Here is an 8,646-nt window from a genome sequence, read left to right as displayed (position 1 = left end):
GCCTTAATTTCTATTAAACCAAATGGGGGGTCCTCTTTAGGGTCATAAACGAGTCCATCTGGTGACGAACCTAACCAAATTCTACTAGGAGATACGATTAGGCCACATTCCCGTACCTCAACGTTATGGCCCAAATTGTGCATGTGTTTAATGTAACTTTCTCTAGCAATGGGTTCCATTTTAGTGCCATATTTCACGGCCCTCAAGTTTCCAATGTCAGAAGGAAATATAATGTTATTTAAACCTTTTTCCGTCCAACATCCATTGCGTTTGGTTACGCAAACAGCTCCAAATGATGACGAAGTCAACCGGAATTTTCTGGCACCTAACCAGTCCTCACATTTTGATTGTAGTCTTGTGCCTTTTTCTAAATCTATGCACTCTGCTTGTGACAGCTGTAGAGCCTAAAATTTGTTATACCAAAAATTAAATTACCATGTGTTTTAGTAAACGAAATTTTAAAAATATTACCTCAAAAACTGACGATTCCTTCTCATTTAATGGGAAAAACATAGTTGACAAGATAAAGGTTGTAAAATATCCTGGTATGACAACTTGCGATATATTTTCATAACTTAATTTTGAAATTTGAGGTTTGTAAGCTGCTAAGTTGTGTAAGATTTCACCATTAACCATTTGTAATTGATATGTAAGCGGTGAGCCTTTAGGTGCAGAGCCAAACATTGTGTCTTTCCAGTCAACGTTCTGTTGTAATGTATTTGCAAAAAAATCAAAATGTGATCCAAGTTTTGAAACAGCTTGTTCCAGATCTGTTTTTTCCCTAGTAGTTTTTCTACTCTCATATATTTTGCACTTCATGGCTTTTGGCTCCTGATTCTCTTTTGGAGATTGAAAATTTAGATCAATTATCCTTAGCGGCTGGATTTTATCTCCTCTTTTCCTATTCCATGTTTGTTTTAAGGATGTTTTAGACACGGGGGTGGCTTCATTTGCATTTGGTGCCTGAAAATTTAATTCTTCACTTTTTACAAATTCCAATAGTCTTAGTAAAGCCATCAGGTGATTGCACGTTCCCCCTAATCCAGCAACACATTCACAGTAGGAATCCAAAACAATTCCCTCTTGGAGATTCAAAGCTGTAACAACTGTGTATGGAGATTCTCTAGCTCTTTGACTCCTATAGCATTTTCCTTTCACATAAAATACGTTATTTTTCCTGCAAACAATTAAATATTTCTATTAACTTACATTTACATGTAACATTGTTTACATTTGAATGACAAGGCTTACCTATCAGTAAACGATAATAAGCTTTTCCTTTCTATGTATTCTTCCACGAAAAACCGAAAACTTTTTTTAAAATGATTTTCCGTATCATTTTTTGATTTGTAATAATTGGTAATATCAATCTGACTTATATTTGGCAAATTTTTTAAGGAGGAAACGTATCCTGTAATAGGGAAAATTAATCCACTTACGTTCCTCGCCATCTTAAAAATAAAGCAGACGATCGTCACGCTGAGAGCGAAACAATATTTGACCTAAGGCGCCATCTGCACTCAGAAGATCTCTTTAAAATTTCATGCCAAATGGCTCTGCCCCTAGAAATCAGTCTTCCCCAACGTCAAATGACGATAGGTGTATCACGTTCTCAATATCAATTTACTTGTTACGTACAAGTAGATATTGGTTCAAGCACTGTCTTCCGTACTCTCTAATTAAAAGGCAGAGTAATATGGCGGAAACAGGTTACTAGCGTTAATTCAAGTGTTAAATTTATCGCGAAATATAAGTTTTGTATTTATTAATTTTAAGACTTTTAGTCATGGTTATTTTTAAGATATTTAAAAAATTTTATTTAATGATGAGACACGATACTTCATGACTGGTTATACTAAAATTTTTATTTTACACTATTTAAAATAAAAACTTTTAAAAGCGGACAAGCTTTCGAACCTTAGTTCCTCGTCAGGTCCCAAAAATCCTTCTGATTACAATCGTACAATCTTATAAAAATTTCTACAATTTTTTATATATATAAAAAAACCGACATACATGTTTAATTTAAATTTTTTACTAATCTTACTATTTAATTTTAAAATCTCCCCAATTTTTTATGTCTAATGGTCCTCTATCTAAATTTAGCTTCCCTCTATTTTTAATGTACACTGATTCTTTAAAATTCCTTTTTAACCAATTATTTTCGCGTGTCAATATTTTTGATTTTTCCCATTCAATTATGTGGTTATAATTATTTTTTAAATGGCATGCTATTCCATTTTCAAGACTCTGTTTTTATCTTATCTTTATGTTCGTTTTGACGTTTTTTAAATTTTCTTATCGTTTGTCCTACATATACTTCATTACAATCACATGGTATTTGATAAACAATACCTGTTTCATTTTCTATTTTTATTTTAGGCTTATTTTTTAACAACATCGAGCCTAGATTTAAATAATTACTATTTATTTGAATGAAAATGTGTTTTTTTAACTGGCGTTTTGTCTTCTCACTAATGCCCTTCAAATAAGGTAACACTAGTTAAGGCTTTTCTTTATAAACTAATCCATTTCTCTTTTATATTTCTGGGGCATTTTTTATTATATTAGCGTTGAATATGTCTGTTATTAATTTTTTTAAATTATCCAAAAAAATTATTAACAGCCAATTTCAACGCTAAAGCTTCATTAGGGTTAACAACACCCTATCTTTTACAGGCATTAGAAAATTAGCGAGCTCGCTCTGGTTTTCAAGCCCTAAAACCTCACTTGAAAGGCTTTCAAATAGTCCTTTCCCAATGCCAGTAAGAGACACAAAATCAGCATTTTTCATTCCATTGCTTGAAATTCCAACTCTTGACCCAGTAAAACACTTCCCATGGTCCAAATAAACTTGAACACCAATAGACGCATTCGCTACTCTAGATGGTTTGTGAGATTGGTCCTTTCCTTGAGCTTCAGTTGTTACTTCAGATAGCACAGCTAAGTTCGATAATGACAAAACATTATCATCCGGAGCTGGTTCACTTGCGCTTTCAACAACTTTTGGAGCAATGGAATCTATTATTGGCGATGTTGAACAAAGAACTGCTTGATTTAAAATTAAATTTATGTTATTATTCTATTTATTATTTCACAAAAGTTTACCATAAAATAAGAATACCTTTAGAACGCTTTACGTAACGTTGAGCTCTTTCTTTTATTCTAACTTCGGTTGATTCTTTAATTGGCTTACATGGCAATTTTTGGGAGGGTATGGCGTTACATTTCAAACGTGTAGCGAAGTTTTGGGTAGACCTCGATGATTATACTATGATAACCCAAAATAATGAAACTTATTGGGGGTATGGCCTATCTGGACGTGAAGAAACAATCTCACGCTACAACCTAAAACAAATCCGGGTACACGTCTGGCTTTCACTATTGGGGCCAACGTTAAAATAGAAATTACAAATAAAGCTTTGTCTAGGGGTATGATTTGGAATAAACACTAAAATGGACTTAAAGGTTGCCAACTAAAACCTTAATAATAAAACACTTGGAAAATATAATTCCACACCACCTAAAACTACGGTGCACCTAGATATTTAACTAACTAATAAAATAAAACTTAAATCTAGAACAATAAACAAACCTGTTAGGCAGGCTGTACTAAGTGGTTATAAAATTTACAACACACACTCGTTAGGCGAGATGTGCTGATTCGAATTGGGATGTTAAGGAGATATAGCTTTTAGTTTATAGCATAACTATACTTAAGTGTAGAGGAGGTGGATTAAACGCTACTGATGTAACACGTTGGAGGTTTGGTCCGCTCACTCTCAGGAACACAGCAGTCACACACTTGGCCTGTGGTTGACTGAGCGACGGCGATGTCGGGGTGCCGGCCTCAGCGGTCGGGTATCAAGTTGACGTCTTCGATTACACTGGCGGGTTCAATCTTCAATTATGGAACTTCTTCGCCAAGAGTTTAGCAGTGCAAATAGATGTAGAAACTTGGGACTGCTATTAATCGCAGTTCTTCGATCCGAGAGGAAGATTAACCAACTCCTTTTTTCCTAATCTCAAAAAAATCTCTTCAATGACTTTTCTCCTTTTTAAAATCTAATTCGTACACGAGACAAACTTCAAATCCTCCGCGCGTGTTTTACGTAAAACAGAGTCGATCTATATCCTTGTTAAACTAACGAATTTTGTTGGCACGTTACGTATGTATATTATTCCAAAATTTTATAATGTTGGCAACCTTTTATTTAGAATGATTGAAAATGAATGGGAGCTAACAAAATAGTAGTAACGGGAAACGTGAACGCCAGAAATGGATGGAAACATTCCACGGTCGAGTGTGGGGATCGGAACTCCCTGGCCAGACAAGTCTCGAATACCCAAAACACAATCTCTGAGTGACCAGCGCCCAGAAATATAGTTTTTTAAGCGACCGTGGAATTCTGGATGGTAGAATTATTAATAAAATTAAAATAGTCCATAAAATTTTGAAAACATCAGAATTCCACGTTACAACTCTCCCCCGGCTATAGTCTCAGGTCCTCATGAGACCACAAATAAAGACCAAAACTGTGTTAAGATAAGGTTAATTAAGGTTGCCTATAATAGTTATATAAGAATGTGTAATAAGGTTTATGATAATAAGTAATATATTTACAGAGACGTCTCAAAATTTACAGCGCGCGCAAACTAAAACACAATGGGAACACAGTCCAGAAAAATAAATAATGTCGCCCCAAAAAAAATTATTTGTATAAAATAGTATTAGCGTGGTTGAACAGCGTTACGTAAGTTAACGCTTAACCTTCCCTGTATTGGGATCCCTTGGCCTCAAACTTCGGCCACCATTTACTTGGATATCATTACTTGAACTGGGAGACCTCGGCCCTGGCTTAAGTTTAACTTGGGCGTCCATAGCAGAAATACCTAACGTCAAAAGCGGCAGATGAGAGTTATCAGGAGCCGAAGACTCCGTCCCTGGTTTTAATGAACCTAGGGTGACAACGTCTGAATCAGTTAGATTATAATGCTCTCTCTCTCTCTAAATGGTTTCAAATCCCGAATATGAAAAGTACCCGATAACGGTTTTCTATTTAAAGTTTCTAGTCGGTACGTTAACTTTGAGAGTTTGTGTGAAACGCGAAACGGACCCAAAAATCTTGGGGCCAATTTCGCCGAAAAATGATCAACAGCGCTGGAAAGATAATGCGCTTTCCTGAGGACTAACTCGCCCTCTTCATATTCGACATCACGGTGATGCCTGTCGTACTGTTCTTTTTGCGCGGCCTGGGCTTTCTTCATTTGGTCGCGGGCGGTTTCGTACGCGTCCCGGACCTTTTTCTGAATAGATAAACCATAGACCCGCGATGAAATATCGTCCACGCAAAAATCTTTTTCCCCTAATACGGTGGAGACAGGTTTTAATTCCCTTCCAAACATTTGGTTGGCTGGTGTGAAACCCGTCGAATCTTGAACCGCTGTTTTTATGGACATAGCGTATTGGGCTAGTGAACGATCCCAATTTTGTTGGTATTTACCAACGAACGACGCAATCATGGTACCTATAGTCCTGTTGGACCTTTCAGTTGGGTTTGATTGGGGGGTATATACAGAGGTATTTCTAGAAGTAACTCCTAAGGTCTTGCAAACCGATGTAAATAGAGAACCAACAGATTGTTTCCCATTGTCGCTTACGATTACGGACGGCAAACCGAATCTAGCGAACACGTCGTCAACTAAATGTTTTACTATGGGTGCCGCGGTAGCGTTTCTCAAAGGGAAAATTTCGACCCATTTCGTCAGATGATCCTGAATAACAAGGATTTATTTAAAACCACGTTTAGAGCGGGGATATGGCCCTTTTAAATCTAACGAGATGACATCTCATGGTTGGGGAATGTCACTCGGTTTCATAAGTCCGGGAGGGACTTGGTTTGGGCGGCTTATGAGATTGACAAACGCTGCATGAACGGCAGTAGTTTACAACGTCCAAAGTGCGCCCTTCCCACGTATATAGGCTTTGGACCCGCTTAGTTGTCTTTTTTATACCGAAATGACCGCTGGAGGGGATGTCGTGGTACAGATTTAATATCCTAGCTTTAAGAGACTGTGTTACCCAAATTTTAAAATTGTCCCACCCCGCGATATCACGAGCTCCAGTGTCTTTGAATAAAAAATTTTCCCTGATGTCACAAAGTGGGACTACCTTTTCTATCCAAGTTTGTAGGTCCTTATCTTGTGATATTTTATTGTTCTCTAAATAAGAAATGAGCGGGCCCATTTGCGCGTCGGCGCGCTGGGCTGTTATGATTTCGAAATTGTCAAATGTAATCAGAGGGGGTGGAAGGTCGTCTGATTCCAACGCGGATATATGACCGGTAGGGTCTAAAGGGGCGTTCTCTATACGCGATAAAGCGTCGACTAAGACGTTAGTTTTTCCTGGAAGGTGGTGGATGGTAAAGTCGAAAGCTTGCAAACGCGCGTTCCATCGCGCGAATTTACCGGTGGGATCGGGTGCTTTGTGCAGCCATCCAATAGCGCTATTATCTGTGTATAGTTTGAAGTGTGTCCCTTCCACGTATGGGCGAAATTTTTCCGCCGCAAAGACTACACCTAAACACTCGCACTACACGGCAGAATATTTTTTTCCGACGTCGGACAGAGACCGACTCGCGTATTGGATTACCCTCGTTTGGCGATCTATGACCTGACTTAAAACAGCGCCCAACCCTAGGCTTGATGCGTCGCAATGCACTGTAAATTTGTGGGCATAATCGGGTGTGCTTAAGATTGGGGCGCAGGATAGTGCGTCTTCGAGTGTATTAAACGCAGTTTCTTGCTCAGCACCCCATTTCCAACGCGCGTCAGCGTGAAAAAGCGCGGTCAACGGCCCTGAAATTTTCGATAAATCTTTAATGAAACGTCGATAATACGACGCCATCCCATGGAAGCGCCTCAACTCTTTCACATTTCTAGGGGTTGGGTAGTTACGCATAACAGCAATTTTCTCCAGGTCAACCTGGATGCGTGAGTTAGTAACTATATGACTTAAAATGCGACATTCATGCATGCCAAACTACGTCTTTGATGCCTTGACAGTAAGCCCGGCTTTCATAAGCCTGTTGAAAACTTCCTCTAAAGTCTGGAGATGACTGGTAAATATGGCGGACGCCACTATCAAGTCATCAAGATAGGCGCAAACGCCTCTATCGGACAGGTCTCCAAACAGTGAGTTGACCATTCTTTGAAACGTTGAAGGAGCATTCGTCAATCCAAACATTAGAACCTTAGGCCGGAACAGGCCACGATGGGTCACGAATGCGGCGTAATCTCTATGTTTTTCATGCAGAGTTACTTGCCAGTAACCCGCTCTCATATCTAGGGTGGTGATGTACTTCGGCTAATGTATAGATTCGAGTATATCCTCTATTCTGGGTAATGGGTGAACGTCTCGTACTGTTTTACTATTTAAACCACGGTAGTCTATCACGAGACGCCAAGTTCCGTCTTTCTAACGGACGAGTAAAACGGGACTGGCCCAGGGACCGCAAGAGGGCTCTATAAGGTCTAATTCAATCATTTATTCAATAGTTTCATCTATAATTTTACGTTTAGGTGGGGGAAAAACGATAAGGGTGGGCTGAAACAGGCGTATCGGTATTTACTTCGATGTAGTGTTTGACACCCTTCATTCGACCAGGTACGATAGAGAAAATGGGCTTATACTTGTTAACGGTAAACTCTAATTTCGTTAATTCATCGGGATTTAAATCAGTCTTCTTTAAAGCTTCCCTTATTCCTTCCTCATCTACGTAATCTTCTAGCCTAGTCGTATTAAAACTACTGGCGTAAGAAATACCTGATCCGTGAAAGGAACAATCATCTATATCTGAAAGTTGATAACAACTATTGTTTAAGGTAGAAGAATGTTTAGTAAATGGAAACGTTTCTAGATGATTAGCACCCCAACCAAAATTACCCCGGCTAAAGTCTCAGGTCCTCATGAGACCACAAATAAAGACCAAAACTGTGTTAAGATAAGGTTAATTAAGGTTGCCTATAATAGTAATATAAGAATGTGTAATAAGGTTTATGATAATAAGTAATATATTTACAGAGACGTCTCAAAATTTACAGCGCGCGCAAACTAAAACACAATGGGGACACAGTCCAGAAAAATAAATAATGTCGCCCCAAAAATAAATATTTGAATAAAATAGTATTAGCGTGGTTGAACAGCGTAACGTAAGTTAACGCTTAACCCTCCCTGTATTGGGATCCCTTGGCCTCAAACTTCGACCACCATTTACTTGGATAGCATTACTTGGACTGGGAGACCTCGGCTCTGGCTTAAGTTTACTTTGGGCGTCCATACCAGAAATACCTAACATCAAGAGCGGCGGATAAGTGTTATCAGGAGCCGAAGACTCCGTCCATGGTTTTAATTACCTAATTTGTGATCTACAACCATACCGGTATAGCGTAATATGGCTTTCCCCAAGATACAGGACTAAGTTAAATTGGGCACGTAGACCGCCTGAAAGCTAACTTGCTTTCCGGGAAGACAGAAGGGTACCATTACGGTACCGGAAGTAGGTAATAAAGACCCATCTGGTTGTTTAAGCGCTAAATTTGTGTCTGAAGTTGGAAAGCCTAAATTTTCTAAGGTTTCTCTAAAGT

The sequence above is a fragment of the Leiobunum rupestre genome, chromosome 3, assembly GCF_980474605.1.
Source record: "Leiobunum rupestre chromosome 3, qqLeiRupe1.1.hap1, whole genome shotgun sequence".
NCBI lineage: Eukaryota > Metazoa > Arthropoda > Arachnida > Opiliones > Sclerosomatidae > Leiobunum > Leiobunum rupestre.
The sequence above is the reverse complement of the archived record's forward strand: the minus strand, read 5'-3'. Positions refer to the sequence as shown.